Source organism: Engystomops pustulosus, chromosome 2 (genome assembly GCF_040894005.1).
Source record: "Engystomops pustulosus chromosome 2, aEngPut4.maternal, whole genome shotgun sequence".
Taxonomy (NCBI): domain Eukaryota; kingdom Metazoa; phylum Chordata; class Amphibia; order Anura; family Leptodactylidae; genus Engystomops; species Engystomops pustulosus.
Genome location: NC_092412.1, coordinates 177,168,611 through 177,186,105, shown reverse-complemented (window position 1 = coordinate 177,186,105; position 17,495 = coordinate 177,168,611).

Genomic DNA, 17,495 nt, shown 5'->3' with positions numbered 1-17,495 from the left:
TTCCGGTCTAGAGGTGTGTCCCCTTCTGCTCCAATCTCCTGTTAATGTCACAGGAGCAGACTCAGCCCCCTTTGCTCAGGGGGATATACGTTACATCACTCCCTGCCTTGAGGTTAAGGTGGGGGCAGTTCATGTGGAACGTATGAAGTTTTTGTGTCTGCATAACCTGTCGTCTGATGTGATCTTAGGTTTGCCTTGGTTGGAGAAGCACAATCCTGTTTTTAATTGGGCAAACCGGGAACTGGTGAAATGGGGTACTGAATGTGACTCCCATTGTGAGGTGGTTTCTTTTGCTGAGTGCTCTTCCATGGAAGAGGATATTCCGAGTTTTTTGTCCGATTATGCGGATGTATTTGATGAAAAAACTGTGGACAGATTGCCGCCACACAGATCATACGACTGTGCCATTGAATTAATTCCCGGCGCCAAGTTTCCTCGAGGTCGTATTTTTAACTTGTCTTGTCCGGAAAGGGAGGCTATGCGGGAGTATATTAAGGAAAGTCTCCAGAAGGGTCACATTCGCCCATCTTCATCCCCATTGGGAGCAGGGTTCTTTTTTGTGGGAAAGAAGGATGGGGGATTACGACCCTGTATAGATTATCGACAACTTAACAGAATCACTGTTAAGAATCAACACCCTCTACCCCTGATTCCTGACTTATTTAACCAAATTGTGGGGGCCAAATGGTTTTCCAAGATAGACTTGCGAGGGGCTTACAATTTGATTAGAATCAGAGAGGGTGATGAATGGAAGACCGCTTTCAATACACCAGAGGGTCATTTTGAATATCTAGTGATGCCTTTCGGTCTATGTAATGCCCCGGCGGTCTTTCAACATTTTGTGAATGATATATTTCGTCAGCATCTAGGTCGTTTTCTTGTGGTCTACTTAGATGACATTTTGATTTTTTCTCCCGACTGGGCTTCACACATAAAACATGTTCGTGTAGTGATGGAACTGCTTAGACAAAACAGTCTGTTTGCTAAGTTGTCTAAATGTCAGTTTGGTATCCAGGAGGTCTCTTTTTTAGGTTACTACATCACCCCTAATTCCTTCCGTATGGATCCCCTTAAGGTGGTGGCCATCGAAAAGTGGGAACGTCCCAATAATTTGAAGGCCTTACAAAGATTTCTGGGGTTCGCTAATTATTATAGGAAATTTATTAAGGGGTTTTCTGTTATAGCCAAACCACTTACTGATCTCACCAGGAAGGGGGCAGATCTTGTCAACTGGTCTCATGAGGCTATCCGAGCTTTTGACAAGCTCCGTAAGTGTTTTTCAGAGGCCCCAGTATTGACTCAACCTAATTTTGAACGTCCATTTATTGTGGAGGTGGACGCATCAGAGGTAGGGGTAGGAGCGGTGTTGTCCCAAGGATCGGACACTCTTACTAACCTGCGACCTATTGCGTTCTTCTCAAAGAAGTTCTCTCAAGCTGAATGTAACTATGATATCGGTAATAGAGAACTATTGGCCATCAAGTTGGCATTTGATGAATGGAGGCATTTCCTTGAAGGTGCCAAACATAAGGTGGTGGTACTCACTGATCATAAGAATCTGGTTTACCTAGACAATGCTAAACGTCTCTCGCCACGTCAAGCCCGATGGGCTTTGTTTTTTACCAGATTCGATTTTGAAGTCACTTACCGACCTGGTTCCCGTAATATCAAGGCTGACGCCTTGTCTCGTAGTTTTGATATAGAAAGTTCCCCCAGGACTCAATCTGATACTGTTTTAAGACCCGGGGTAGTAGTGTCTATTTTGCAACCTGACTTGGTGACCCTGATTGCAGAATCTCAGGGTCAAGCACCTCATAACACTCCAGACTCTTTGTTGTATGTACCGCCTAACCTTCGACTCCGAGTTCTTGAAGAGATTCATAGTTCAGTTTTGTCTGGTCATCCAGGTGTGGCAGGTACTAAGTATCTGCTCTCACGCCATTACTGGTGGCCATCTTGGGCTCGAGATGTCAAGGCTTTTGTCGAAGCTTGTGAGGTTTGTGCTAGGTCCAAGGTCCCTCGTAGACCACCCGAGGGTCTGTTACATCCTCTACCGGTTCCTACGAGACCTTGGACGCATCTTTCTATGGATTTTATTACCGACTTGCCACTATCTAAGGGTAAGACAGTCATTTGGGTAGTGGTGGATAGATTTTCTAAGATGTGTCATCTCATCCCACTACGCAAACTGCCTAACGCTCGCACACTCGCCACACTTTTTATTAATCATATTCTACGTCTTCATGGGGTGCCTGAGAATGTTGTTTCCGACAGGGGTGTCCAGTTTGTGGCTAGGTTTTGGAGGGAGTTCTGTGGCAAATTAGGTATCTCTCTGTCCTTCTCGTCTGCATTCCATCCTCAGACCAATGGACAGACAGAGAGGACCAATCAATCGTTAGAGCAATTTCTAAGATGTTTTGTGGCTGATACTCAGAATAAGTGGAAAGACTTCATTTCTCTAGCAGAGTTTGCTATAAACAATCATGAACAACGTTCTATTAAGATGTCACCTTTCTTCTGTAATTATGGTTTTAACCCCAGGTACTCGTCTGTTCATTCTGCAGAATCTATTAATCCCTCAGCCGAGGTCATTTTCTCTAAACTGTGCACAGTTTGGGCCCAAGCTCATCAGAACTTGGTAAAAGCCCAAGAGGCTTATCAAAGACATGCTAATAAAAGACGTATATCTGGTCAGCAATATGTACTAGGTGAGAAGGTCTGGCTTTCAGCTAAAAATCTGAAACTTAGGGTGCAGTCAGGGAAACTGGCACCCAAATATATTGGACCTTATACCATTGTGGAAATCATTAATCCGGTAACCTTTAGGTTGAAACTACCCAATGCTCTTCGTATCCATCCTGTGTTTCATAAGTCTCTTCTTAAAAGATATGTGCCATCGGTGTTGCCTTCACCTCCTCCGGCTCCACTCATCGTCCAGGGGGAATTGGAGTATGAGGTGGAGAAAATTTTGAATTCCCGCTGGGTACAGGACTCCTTACAGTATCTGGTCCACTGGAAGGGTTTCGGACCGGAGGAGCGCACATGGATCTCTGCTAAAGACATGCATGCGCCCCGTCTGGTCCGGCGGTACCATTTACATAATCCTTCTAAGCCTGGTCCAATGATTAAGGGTCCTGAGGCCCCTCATAAGAGGGGGGGTACTGTCAGAACCGTTCAGTGTGAATTGTGCCTCTGGAGTCTGGACACACCCGATGACTATGGTCCAGCAGTTAATGAGTTACCTGGTCTTTGCTGGACTGATGCAGCTGATTTCAGCTCCAATCAGCACTAGTCCTATCAGCTTCTTGTCTGTCTCTCCAGCTTTACTTTTAAGGCTGCCAGTGGCTCAATTGCGTGCTGGCTATTGTCTAGTTCTTACCTGGATATCCCAGCTCCCCATATTTCCCTGTGACCTCTTTGTACCTTCTGTTATCGTTGCCGAACCTTTGCCTGACTTTGACTACCGTTTTTGCCTACTGAATTTGTACTGCGATTCTTCTGGTTTTGATTCTGGCTTGTCGACTACCCCTTATTGTGTTGTCTGTCTTGTCCAGTTACGTGTGTCACTTACATAGTATAGGGACCGCCACCGAGGTTGTCCGCAGTTGCTAGAGCTGTCTTGAGGCAAGCAGGTAGGGACAGTGGGAGGGGGTTCAGCCTCAGGGCTCACTGTCTGGTTGTCTTTCCCCCCACCTACTGACAGTAAGCTGGTAAGAAATCATTGCTTAATATGAAGTTCTCTCTTCTGAACGCTTTAGACTCAACCAATTACTACATTTTATACAATCCATACATACTACCTCAGATTCTTGAACACCATTTGAAAATATTTGTCTGAACGATCTATTTGGCAGGGGGACCATCTCCCTCTTATACTCTTTTTTCAATGCTCCTCCCCTGGAAATCAAGTTGCGCTTTATGGAACAGTGGGAGTCAGATTTGGGCTGCCAGTTTTCTTTGTCGAGATGGAGACATTGTTGTACTACTTTAGCAAAAGGCCTCCAACAGGTTTCACTGACAGAAACCTCACTAAGGTTATTACACAGGATTTATTATGTTCCTTCCCATCTTGCTACTATTTACCCTCACCTACCCAATAGTTGTTTCCGGAACTGTTATGCCCTGGGTGATAAAGCCCATATCTGGTGGCATTGCTCCATGGTCGCCTCACTCTGGAACAAAGCTACAACACTTATCCATGCCCTACTAGGTAATGCAATACCAGTAACTCCAGCAGTACTCCTCCTGGGAGATAACCCAACTTATTAATGTTGTTCGAGAGAATTGAGGCGACCAGGACAGACACCTTTTTATTATTTGAAGGCATTTGGAACCCATGGATGGCTTCACAAGGGTTTTCTAACCAGAGAACTATGTTACTATGACACACACCCAACATGAATATCCTCACATTGATCATCAAAGCATCACCGACACTTAACCCTATTGTTTCAGCAGAAGTTAAATGTGTAGCTAGAAGAACTCCATCAATAGGCTCTAGCCTTTCACCCAGCCTTTTTTCCAGCAATGATTTTTTTCCTCCAACAGCAATGGGTTTCACAAGTGTTGACACAAGCAATGTATAGTATGTTTCTGCATTGAAGTGAGGAATTCCTTTTGCTTGATGAGTACAGGAATGGAATATAATATTTGAAATTACATTAATTGTAATACAGACAATGCGATTTATGTGGCCTCTTGCATGATTTGTCAAAAACAATATATGGGTCATGCCGCAGGTACTTTAAAAATTAGGATTTGCCGCCACTTGTCGGTTATTACTAATGATTCCGTCAATGTGTCGGCAAATTCAGGGCATTTCTGAGAGACACATAACAAGCAAACCAAAGATTTCTCTTGGATGGGTATAGAAAAGAATCTCCCAACCCATCCTAGAAAGGGATATTTAAATCATGAAACCTTTTGGATGTTTACATTAGAAAATTTTGTCAGATTTTTTCTTACATGACAAAAACATCCACATCACATCATTGCTGTTGCAATTTTTTTCTCACATGGATCCTCACTAAGATGTTACTTATCCCCTTTTTGATTTGATGTGAAATTCATTTTTGATGTGAAATTTTATTTTTAGAAGTGCCCTACACAAACACATACACACGCTAGACAAGGCACGATAAATATAATACTTTGGTTCTCCACATTCAGCATGACAAGCAACAATAATTCCTGCAAAACATTGTATAGATGTTTTGTTTCACAGGACCTTATAAACTGCTTAAAACCTTCAGGAGTGTGAATCAGTGCACAACTTCAGATTAATGTCATGTCATTAATTGGTCATTTCCATTTTGTTGTGATTCTGATTTCAGCACAGCAATAGTTATTTATCCATCCTTTCTAGTAAAGGCTCGCTTTTATGCTTAGGTTTACATTATGTCATTAAGGTTAACCCACACTCTGTTAGAGTTCAGTTCATGGATGGATACTTTGTTTTCATTTGCACAATATTCTGCAGATTCTTATCGGTTGCTTAGAAAGACACAGATGATTATTTTAAGTCTTACAGAGGCTTAGCAAAACAATGAAGAAATGACACAAAAATGTTGCTTTGGTGAATATGAACAATGAAAGGAAAGAAATTGGAAAACTACTATATAGTTGAAGGCATTGACTATTTTAAGGCCTATCTTTAGACTAGGCTATTAGTTTTGAAAGATAGGAGTCCAACACCCCCTTGAAAATGGAAATCAATAATAACTCAGAGGAGCTATGTAAACACTGACCAATTTAAACAATGAAGAGACTGTCGCCCCTTCAAAACCACCTAATCAGTGTTGTCACAAATCTATATTATGTTATATTTTTGTATTCAAAAACAATTAATTGAAAATAACCATTACTTTTCTAGTGATACCTCTTACATATGGCATAACTAAAAACTCATAATTTTAGTTCTGTTTTGTGTATAATCAACATTTATTAGAAAGAAAACAAAATACAGGTAGGAGATGGCAGTACATGACGGATCGCGCAGGATCAGAAGCATCATAGATCATATGTTCGTTAAAACATGGGGAGAAGGGTCATAACATAAGATGTCTTGTATAGAGCACCCTTATGCCATCCCAATCAACAAGGTTAATATTGTTTGACGAATTAACAAAAGAATAGACAAAGCAAACATTTAGAAACGGGTGTGAGGGGGGGGGGGTAAAAGGGATTGGGAGCCCGTAAGACTACGCATTCATGATCGGGAGCGGCAGAGGAGCACTCTATGACAGGAGCAGGTCCTGGAATTCCGGGGTGTTAATGAATACTTCCCAAGGGGCCCATGCAGTGTTGGTCTTCACTGGGTCTAGGGAGTCGCTGGCTACCAAGTCCTCCATTCTCCGTATATACCTAAGTTCCTGGATCCATTCAACTGTCATGGGAGATTCCGGGTTCTTCCAATGTCTTGGAATAACTGTGGTCAGGAAGTGTCGAAGGAGGCCTTTCTTGACAGTGTTCCAGGTATAATCAACAGTAGAGCAATTTGGGGGGATGGAGTGACTCTCTTGCCAGTGACCTGGTGATAGGTATCAAATACCTGTTCCAGAAGGGTTGGTGCTAAGGTTCGGTAACAACGAAGACAGGGGAAAGTGTGCCCTGAGCTTGCCCCAACCTCTGTCCCTTCCTATAGCCCCCCCCACAAACAGACTGACAAACATAAAACACAAAAGAGTGGTAAACTAGCCGGAGTCACAACAAGAGGGTACATCAAGAACAAAGTCAGTAAGCAAAGAGTCAATGTCAAAAAACTAGCCGAGGTCACAACAATACAGATACAGATACAGAGCAAGTCAACCTAATGCAGAGAGCGAGCGATGAAGGGATTTCAAACACTGGCACAGGTGACTAGTGAGGCTGCAATTTATGCAGCCAGAACCCCACCTCCAGAACCTGATAGGAGCTCAACAACTTCTGGGAAGTAACCCCTCATGGTGCAGAATGACCAGGCACCATGCAGAGGTACCACAAGTCCCAGCAGTTCTGAACACAACTCCTAGACAACGCGAGATCTTAGCAGCCGCTGCCCAGGGCACACGCCAGAGACCGCTGGTAGCGGACTAGAGGTGGAGTTTGCGCGGACACGCGCCAGAGGTCGGAGAACGCTGCTAGCATCACCAGAAGAACCAGAAGTCCCAGCATTCTCCCTAGCGAACCTGACAGTTGGAGAGCTGAGCAGCCCCACCATATATGAAGCAGAGTACCCACCTCCGCACCACAGTGCCAGCACACATCTGAAACTTCAGGGAAAATTCTGTGAAGCCGAGAGGGACATCTATAGCACCTAGATAAGAGTTTATAGTTCTTTTCCTGAGCGTTACAGGGAAGCGGCATCTAATTCAACGGCGAGATCTTCCTCCCATTCCCCAATAAAGTTCGGCCTACCGGGGGTGGCGTCCTCCAGCAGCAAGCCATATATGGCAGAAAGCACATGAGGAGGTGAGGAGGGCAGTCTAAACAGAGCCTCCAGGGCGTTGGAGTTGACCTGAATAGAGAGTGCTCCAGGTCTGCATTTATGTACGATACCAGTTGTCTGTGTTCCAGCCAGGACATTGGGATATCTGGATGTGAGGTCAAGGACTCCAATGTAGAAATGGATTCACCATCAACTATCTGGCCTAATTGTATGTCGGAAGAAGCTTCCCAGTAGAGGAACCGCTGTCTGCCCACTCCGGGGGGAAGGCAGGGTTGTGAAATAAGTCAATGGGCTCTTTGTCCTAATCAGGGTGTTCTTGTTCGTCAGTCTGTCCCAAGCAAAAAAAAAGTATGGAGAGAACAGGGACTGGGTAAGGTCTGGGGTCGCGTGTTGGCTGGGACCCACGGGAGGTAGCGTAGTGTGGGGGATGTAAGGTTTAGTTCCAGCTGAACCCACTGCTTGGAGTCCATATTGTAAGTCCAGTCGACCAGTCGCTGTATAGTGGCCTCCGCGTGATATAATTTTGGGTCTGGAAGTCCCACACCCCCTCTGGCTTTCGTGCAAGATAAGAACGAGAAGCTAATGCGGCTAGATCCGCCTCCCCATATAAACCTCCGGAAGGCTGTGCGTAGTCTGGAGAAAAAAGATCGTCAGATCGTCAGCGTCTGATATAGGTACAAAAATCGGGGCATTATATCCATCTTGAGGACATTCACTCGACCGAACCATAAGAGGTGACGGCCATGGTATTGGCCGAGATCCCCTATCGTTCGCTCCAGAAGGGGTTTGTAGTTTAATGCATACAAAGACGAGATGTCTGTTGGGATATTAATGCCCAAGTAGCATATATGAGAACTTTTCCATTTAAAGGGGAATTGAGAGGCCAGGTGAAGCGCTTCAGTCCCGGGGATGGAGACGTTCAGGATCTCTGATTTAGAGAGGTTGACCTTAACCCCTTCCCGACGCGCGCTGTACTAGTACAGCACGCGCCGGGTCCCGGTGCATGGAGATGGCTCGCGGGCCGAGCCCTCTCCATAGCCGGTAAGTCTTCGCTGCATATTGCAGCAAAGGCTTACCAGTAACACCCGCGATCGGTGCTAGCGCGGGTGTTTTCACCTCGATCGCATGGGCATGGGTGCCGCCATCTTGCCGTGGATCGCCGCTCCCCGATGACGTCACGGGGAGCGGCGATCCGTCGCCATGGTAGCCTCGGGTGTTCCGAATACCCGAGGCTACTTCGTTTTAACCCATGCATTACAATGTGCTAATTGCACATTGTAATGCATGGGGAGTAAAATCCACATATACTGCCATACTGTAGTATGGCAGTATATGATAGGATCAATCAGACTACCTAGGGTTAGAGTACCCTAGGGAGTCTGAAAAATAGTAAAAGTAAAAATAAAAAAATTATAATAAAAAAACCTAAAAATTCTAATCACCCCCCTTTCCCTAGAACTGATATAAAAATAAATAAACAGTAAAAATCATAAACACATTAGGTATCGCCGCCTCCGAAAATGCCTGATCTATCAAAATATAATAAAGTTTTTTTCACTACGTTTAACCCCGTAACGGAAAATAGCGTCCAAAGTCGAAAATGGCATTTTTTTGCTATTTTGAAAAATATAAAAAAATTAATAAAAAGTGATCAAAAGGTCACACAGTCCCAAAAATTATAGTAATGAAAACGCCATCAAAATTCACAAAAAATGACACTATCCACAGCTCCGTACACCAAAGTATGAAAAAGTTATTGGCCCCAGAAGATGGCAAAATAAAAAATATATATTTTGTACAGGAGGTCTTATTTTTTTTAAATGTATGAAAACATTATAAAACCTATACAAATTTGGTATCCACGTGATCGTACCGACCCAAAGAATAAAGTAGACATGTCATTTGGGACGCAGAGTGAAAGCTGTAAAATCCAAGCCCACAAGAAAACGTCACAAATGTGATTTTTCACCATTTTCACTGCATTTGGAATTTTTTTCCCGCTTCCCAGTACACGTCATGGAATATTAAATACCGCCACTATGAAGTGCAATTTGTTACGCAGAAAATAAGCCATAACACAGCTCTTTATGTGGAAAAATAAAAAAGTTATAGATTTTTGAAGTTGGTGAGTGAAAAATGGAAGTGAAAAAACTAAAAAAGGCCAAGTCGTTAAGGGGTTAAAATTGCTAAGGGAGCCAAATTTCTTGAATTCTTCAAGAACATTAGGTAGAGTAATTCTAGGCTGAGAAATGTAAAGAAGGAGGTCATCAGCATAAAGAGCCACCTTATGTTGTCTGGATCCCTCCAGTAGACCGTGTACACTGGGGTTCTTGCGAAGAGCAACAGCCAAATGTTCCATGGCTATGACGTATAAGAGGGGGGATAAGGGGCACCCCTGTCTGGTACCGTTCCTAATGCAGAAGGGTTCTGACAAGACTTCATTGGTGCGGACCTGTGCCATGTGGGCTGAATATAAGGCCCGCACCAAGCTCAAGAAGCGAGGGCCTATACCCAACTGCCTTAGCGAGGCCAATAAGAATCCCCAGTGCACACAGTTGAATGCTTTTTCAGCGTCCACCGAAAGCAAGCATAACTGCTGTTTAGTCGATTTGGCCCTAGAAATAAGGAGCAAGGTCTTATTGGTATTGTCACAAGCTTCCCTCCCCTGGATGAAGCCCACTTGGTCATTATGTATTACGGGAGGGAGGAGAGCCCCCAGCCGATTGGCCATTAACCCCTTAATGACCGCCCTATCGGGATTCTACGGCGGTCATTAAGGGTACTTCTTCTGACGCGACGCCTTTCTACGGCGCCGCGTCAGAAGAATATTTCGGGACATCGGGTCAGTTTAGTGCCGGTGTCGGGCTGTGATATCACAGCCCAGACCCGGCACTAACACCCGGGATCGGAAAAACTCCGATCCCGGGTGTTTAACCCCTTACACGCCGCGGTCAAGCATGACCGCTGCGTGCAAGTGTGTCCCCCGTGGATCGGACCCCCCCGGTGTGCTTACCGGGGGATCCGATCCCTCCTGCCGCTGCCCCGGGTCCCGACGAGTGACCCGAGGCTGTCGGCTCCTCTTCTCGCCGGGTCCTGCCTTCCTGGCAGGACCCGGCTGTAAGTAACTGAGCATGCGCGGCATGCTCAGTTACTTACACATTACACTGCAATACAAGTGTATTGCAGTGTAGAGGCTTGAATAAGTGATCGGATGATCGCTTATTCAAGCCAAAATGTGGAAAATGTAAAAAAGTTAAGAAAAAAAAATTAAAACTTTTTATAATATAATTAAATAAATAAAATAAAAGTCCCATAATCTCCCCAGTAACACATGAAATGCATATACAGTAAATAAAACACAAAAACATACATATTTGGTATCACCGCGTCCGTATTGATCTGTACAATAAATCTAAATCAATATTGAACCCGCTCGGTGAACTACGTTAAAAAAAACAAGGAAAACTTCCCATAATATACAATTTTTCATCAAACACCATCACAAAAAATGTTCTAAAAAGTGATCAAAAAAAGTTACGTTCTCTAATATGATACGACTGAAAAGAACAACTGTTTTCGCAAAAAATAAGCCCTCAACCAGATCTGACAACAGAACAATACAGAAGTTATGGCCCTGAAAAGTTGTCAATAGTAAAAACAATGCAATTTTCTCCAATATTGGTTTTGCTCAGGAAAATTAAGCAAAAATAAGAAAAACTATATAAATGAGGTATCACCGCAATCGTAGTGAACCAGAGAATAAAGATAAAATATTATTTTTACATTACAGTGAGCGGGGGAAAAAAAAATGCTAACAATCCAAAATAAAAATTGATGATTTTGTTTGTGTCCCCCTTGAAATAGTTAATAAAATCTCAAGAATAAGCTTTAGACCCCCAAAATGAATTATATATACATTGTATCTCATCCCATAAAAAATAAGCCCTCATATGTTTGTATTACCAAAAAAAATAAAAATTTATAGGTCGTACAATGTGACAATACAAATCTGCTGTGAATGGCGCCTCCATTCATTCTATACTCGGCCGTGCGTCCGTACAGAAGTTTACCACCACATATGGGGTATCAGTACACTCGGGAGGAATTGGGCATCAAGCGTTGCAGTGCGTTTCATCATTTAATTTATTCTGAAAATTTCAGTTTTGGCCTAAATGAATGTATTTTCCAAAAAAATTCAATAGTTTCTAAATCGCAGGTCCATATTTTTTAACCCATGTGAAACACTTAGACTTATAGACTTAATAGAAGTTGTTTTACATATGTTGAGGGGTGAAGTTTCTATAGTGAGCTAATTTATGGGGTTTTACTATTATTTAGGCCTCTCAAAGTCACTTGAAAGCTGAGTTGTCCCTCAAAATGTGAGTTTTGGCAATTTTCATGAAAATAAGAAAAATCGCACCTAAAGTTCTGCACCTCATAATATCCTAGAAAAATGACCGGAAGCATAAATTATCATCCCAACATAAAGCAGATATTCTGTAAATGTTAATTATAAAACTTTTTGGGTAGTTTTACATCTTGTCTGGAAACCAGAACATTTCAAACTTGGAAAATGAAGAATTTTTACAAACTTTTGCCAAATTTTCACTTTTTTTCAGAACGAAATGCAAAACTTATCACTTAAATTTTATAACTAACATGAAGTACAATGTGTCACGAGAAAACATTCTCAAAATCACAGGGATATGTCCGAAGTTATAACCAATTATCGTGAGACATGTCAGATTTGAAAAATCGAGTCTGGTCATTGAGCTGAAAACTAGTGTCGGTGATAAGGGGTTAATTTGGAGAGAATCTTTATGTCCATATTAATTGTGGATATGGGGCAAATAGAGTAATCTTTCCCGGGCTTAAGGATCACAGATATTGATGCCTGCAGTGACTGGGGTGGGAAAGGGACCTGGGAAGAGATACAGTTAAATGAGTCATGAGAGGGGCTAGTTCGGTCTTCAGGGTCTTGTAAAAACTGGGGGTAATTTTGGTTCAGGAGTTCCTTCAATTCCTCCCGGATGTTTAGCAGTTCGTTCAATACTGCCTGAGACCCGACGTTCTTGAGGTCCCACTCTAGGGTGCTAATTCTAGATAAGAGTGCCAGGGTTTTGGCCGCTCTCTCTCGCTTCAGACGAGCTCTGTTTAGTACTCTTTTTGCTTACTATAGTCCAGCCACTCAATTACTTTTGTTACCTGCCTTTGAAAAGCTAAGCTAAAACCATGTACAATCATAACCATATTGTTGCAACGTATATAAATAAAACATGTCATGTATGTTTAACATGGAGTTTAATAATAATCTTCCACACAATATTAAAGTGAATGGAATTAATTAGGATTTTTGTGCCAGTTTTTAGACCGTCTTATGAGCTCTTCTGCACATCGGACAGCTAGAATTGTCCAAGTCACTATGATAAATCTGAAGGGACTCAGAATGTTGTTAGGTTAAAAAGTTGCAAAAAATTTAGCTGAGCAAATAGCCAAGTACTACAATTTAATGACAAAAATACATGTGCAAGAAGAATGATAAATACCCCACCCCGAGGTTAACAGACTTTCCACATCTGCTTGAATCAGCCTAAATAGCAGGGTTATAGATACAACAGGGACACAGAGCCAACTGCAAACTTTGCCCTGCTTTTTGCTTATGCAACATCTATCCTGAGGATAGCCCATTAATAATAATTCCAAGAAAAACCCTTTAAATATCACAAGTATGTTTGGCATTTTAAAAGATAAAAAGTATTCAAACATGTATGCAACCGAACCAAAAACCTTATATGAGCTACAGTTTCATATATCATTTGAGCTTCATATATCAACTGGGGGCTGTGCTGTATACTACTGGGGGCAGTGCTGTATACTACTGGGGGCAGTGCTGTATACTACTGGGGGCTGTGCTGTATACTACTGGGGGCAGTGCTGTATACTACTGGGGGCAGTGCTGTATACTACTGGGGGCTGTGCTGTATACTACTGGGGGCTGTGCTGTATACTACTGGGGGCTGTGCTGTAATGGTAATGTTGTTGTTGTATGCCTTATGTTTATGAGCGACAGTTTTCCTGCTATATACCTGCATGTCATAAGAATTTACATTAAAAAAAGGACCATGTTAAATTCAAATCATTTTTTTTTAAATTTTTACCTGTGTTTTGTATGCGTTGGAAAAGGGGTAGTCTTATATGGCGAATATATCTTAAACTCTATATTTTAAACAGGAAAGTAGGGGGGTCGTCTTATACACCAGGTCGTCTTATACGCCGGAATATATGGTACTTTAGATTTGGCTACAATAAACATCTATAACAGTTATCAAAGGTGTCTGCAATTAAGCTTTTTTGTTCATCCTGGTTTTTAAGACAACCAAACATTTTTAAAATCCAATAGTCATAAAGAATAAAAACATTTTGACTGGGGTTACCAATTCAACTTAAGAACAAACCAGCAGAACCTATCTTGTATGTAACCTGGGGACTTCCTGTATTTATATTATTTAAGCACTAATCCTTTTTATCCTGTCTAGTCTGATTTCAGACGCAAGGAATGAAATTTCTTTTTTTTAACTAAACAAACACAAAAATGCCACGTAATTGTTGAGACTTGCCTGTTTCTGTGAAATGCATTTACTGATTGCTCAGTTTGTGAGTTTAATGCTGTCAGATTCACCTGATGTTTCTGGGTCACCTGAGATCTATATGTTTAAATAATGTGCTTTCCTGCCATTTAGTTTCTGAATTAAGGTCAAAGTGGACCCACAGGGATACATACAACATGGACATGCTGGTAAACTGGGTGGATTGGCTGTGCACCAATCCATCCTTTAAGTTTTTTTTTCCCTTCTGAAGGCAATTTCTTGGTCCTCCCCATGATATTTCCAATATATGGGTCAGATTTAAGGATGCCCCAGTATGTCTTAAGGGTATCTCTGACCATCTGGTGTGCAGTATCATAGGTGATCTGTGATCTGTAGGAAATTGCTTTGGTCATCAAACTGACTAGGGGTTAGTAGAGTATCCCTATTGGTGTTGATGGCACATCACAGATGAGAAGTAATATGTTAGCTGCCCCTTGGGAATACCTCTATGGACAGGCTATTGAAGAAAGTTATTACAGGTTAAATCAAATCAAAAGACAAGGCGGCAATGTCTCTGGAAAACAAAGTTTAATCACCAGAGGTGACAGGGCTTTTTTACTGTAAGAACTGTGAATCTGTGGAATAGCCTGCCTCAAGCGCTTGTCACAGTAGGGACAGTGAATTTCAAGAAGGATCTATATTCCTTTTTACATTAAAATAACATTGATGGTTATGTCATAATATAGAGTTCCCCCTAAATCCCTTCCTCATCCAATCCATTCCCTTCATTGGATGAACCTGATTGACATTATGTTAATATTCAACTGTATTAACTTTGTAACTTACTGATGAATCCAGAAAGACTATTTTGTCCTTATGGATTTCAGAAGTTAGGAAAAGTTCCAAATCATTTGTGTTCAAAGTTAGGATAAATTCCTCAAAAGACTGTATTGTGCTGGTCCATCCTATGAGCACATCATCTATAAATCGTATCTACAAGGCTACATGTGGTGGAATTTTGCAGCTGTTCATTAAACTTATACTCCTTCTCCCAGCAGCCCTGGTAGAGATTCACAAAGGTGGGGGCATAAGGATCCACTCCATGAGCTGGTGGAAGAACTCATTGTCAATTGTAAAGTCATAAAGTCAAATGTAGAGTCACCACAAGGTTATTGGGGGCCATTTATCTATAGTCAGGACATTTTTTGCTGTCTTGGCTAGACCATGCTCCATTTTACAAAGGTTACCCCCATTTTTGGACAAGTCGGAGAACTGCCTCAAAATGTTTTAAAACCCTAAGTGTGGCGCACGGCTTTTCAGTTGCAAATTACTCCAAAATTCAGGTGTATGTTGATTGAGAAATATGCCCAATTGTTTCAGGGATAACCCACATTACATTACATGTGAGTTCTATCCTGAGGTCATTTGTCATGTCCCTGCTGTCCTATATTAAAGGGAACCTACCACCCTGATTCTACATATAAAGGTAGAAGGGGTGGTAGGTGGATGAATGGGACGTGAGGATAGGCCTTTTTGGGAGTAGAGTAGCCAGACATGAGGCTACTAGTCGTGGCTACTCCACGCCCCAGTAGCCTCGTTACTCCGCCTACCATTTAATCTTTGGCGCGCAGCCCCAAAAAGGGCTATCCTCACGTCCCATTCATCCACCTACCACCCCTTATACCTTTATAGGTAGAATCGGGGTGGTAGGTTCCCTTTAATAAAGAACAGCAGTGACATGACTTGCTTGCTAGATTGGAAGGAATACTGGTTGATCCAGAAATATTATTGGATGTGAAAGTTTTGTACAGCTTCATACCTCGTTACAGGGGATGTGGAGCTGTGCAATCCATTTTGGACATACTAGTAGTTCACAGTCAGAAACTGTTCTAGTTGCCTATGGAAATCAGAGGTCAACTTTTGTTTTATAAACAGAGCTGAGCTCTGATTGGTTGTCGTTGGCAGCCAGAAAAGTTCCGATTTGTGTCTTGTGAAAGCCGGCACTGATGCACCAAAATCTGAGCCCTTCTAAATGTGGGGCACATTGGTAATCGTCGGACCCTTAGTAAATGAGCCCCAATGTGTGCTCACAGCACTGTGTCCATGCATTATACAAGTCATTAGTGTCGTGTGCAGTTTGTGTGGTCAGTTCACTGCTGCCCAAAATGGTCGTGTGCATGAGTTGAGAAAACCAGTGAAGTGATAACATTATAGGCTGGAGGGATATAGTCTGGCCTAGGTTATTTTTTATAGATCCTGCAGAGGTGATGGTGATTATTTGTAAGTGTTTTCGGCCAGTTCATGCCGGGGTTGGGAGATGGGCAGTCATTCTGAGGAGGATATCTATGGCGGGGGGATCCGAAATAAAGACGTTTGAGGCAGCACATCTGTGAGAATAAAGGTGTTTATTTGCCCAAATTACAGGTGCGACGTTTCAGCTCCTCAATGGAGCTATTTTCAAGCATTTTCAAACATGCTTGAAAATAGCTCCATTGAGGAGCTGAAACGTTGCACCTGTACCTTGGGTGAATAAACACCTTTATTCTCACGGATGTGCTCCCTCAAACGTCTTTATTTCAGATATCCTGTGCTTCATCTTTGAGTCAGGTGAACTGAGGCCGGCACCCATTTTTTCGGCTATAGACCGTTTATCCACAACTGTGCTGCTGCATTCAACTATTTGATTGTCTCTATGCAGGGGGGGGGGGGGAATAGTACAGTCCTGCTTAGAAGTAAATCAGCGTCAGCGTCAGCAGACAATCTTGGAGCCACAATTTATAGCTGCTGTAAGGAAATGGCACAGAAAAGTTTCTAACCCCTGTTAAAGTTCTCTCAGAAGCTTCTCCTTCCTGCAATCTCCAGCCATAACCTCTGCCCCTTCTCTGCTATTCAACAGCAAGCTTCCTGACAATGAGGAGACAGCCAGCCAGGATGTGCAAATGAAAACTGAGAGTGTGTATCTTTAGCATAAAGATCCCACATGTAAGATGTGAGTTATCAAGCATTATCATTGGTGTATCATTGGTGATCAATTTTATGTCATAAGGCTGCAACTTTTTGGGATTTAATTTTTACATATAATTTCCTTGTGCTAGTGTCGTCAAGAAGCCCTGTAGTTCTGCAGCAATGACTGGCCTAACTGTATGTATATTATAGTCCCTACAAGTCTGGAATCACTCCTACATATGGTACTAGAGTCAAGCTTCCTGGGGAATGGAGGATGCATCTCTACTGCTGGCTATCAATCTTTGGTTTCAGCATCTTTGGAGGACCTTCAAAGGACCTGAAATGTTTTTGCGTACACGTGTATTAAGGATTTTTTATTGGTGAAGGTCCTTCTCAGTATAAAATATAATGGGTGGTTTGGGTGGCCATATAGAAGTCTTGGGCACCTATATTACAATCCAAATGATCTTTTCTTTTACCACTGAAAAACTTTTCAAAGTTCAAATGAGAATTGCTTGCTGCGTTGAGCTGAAGTA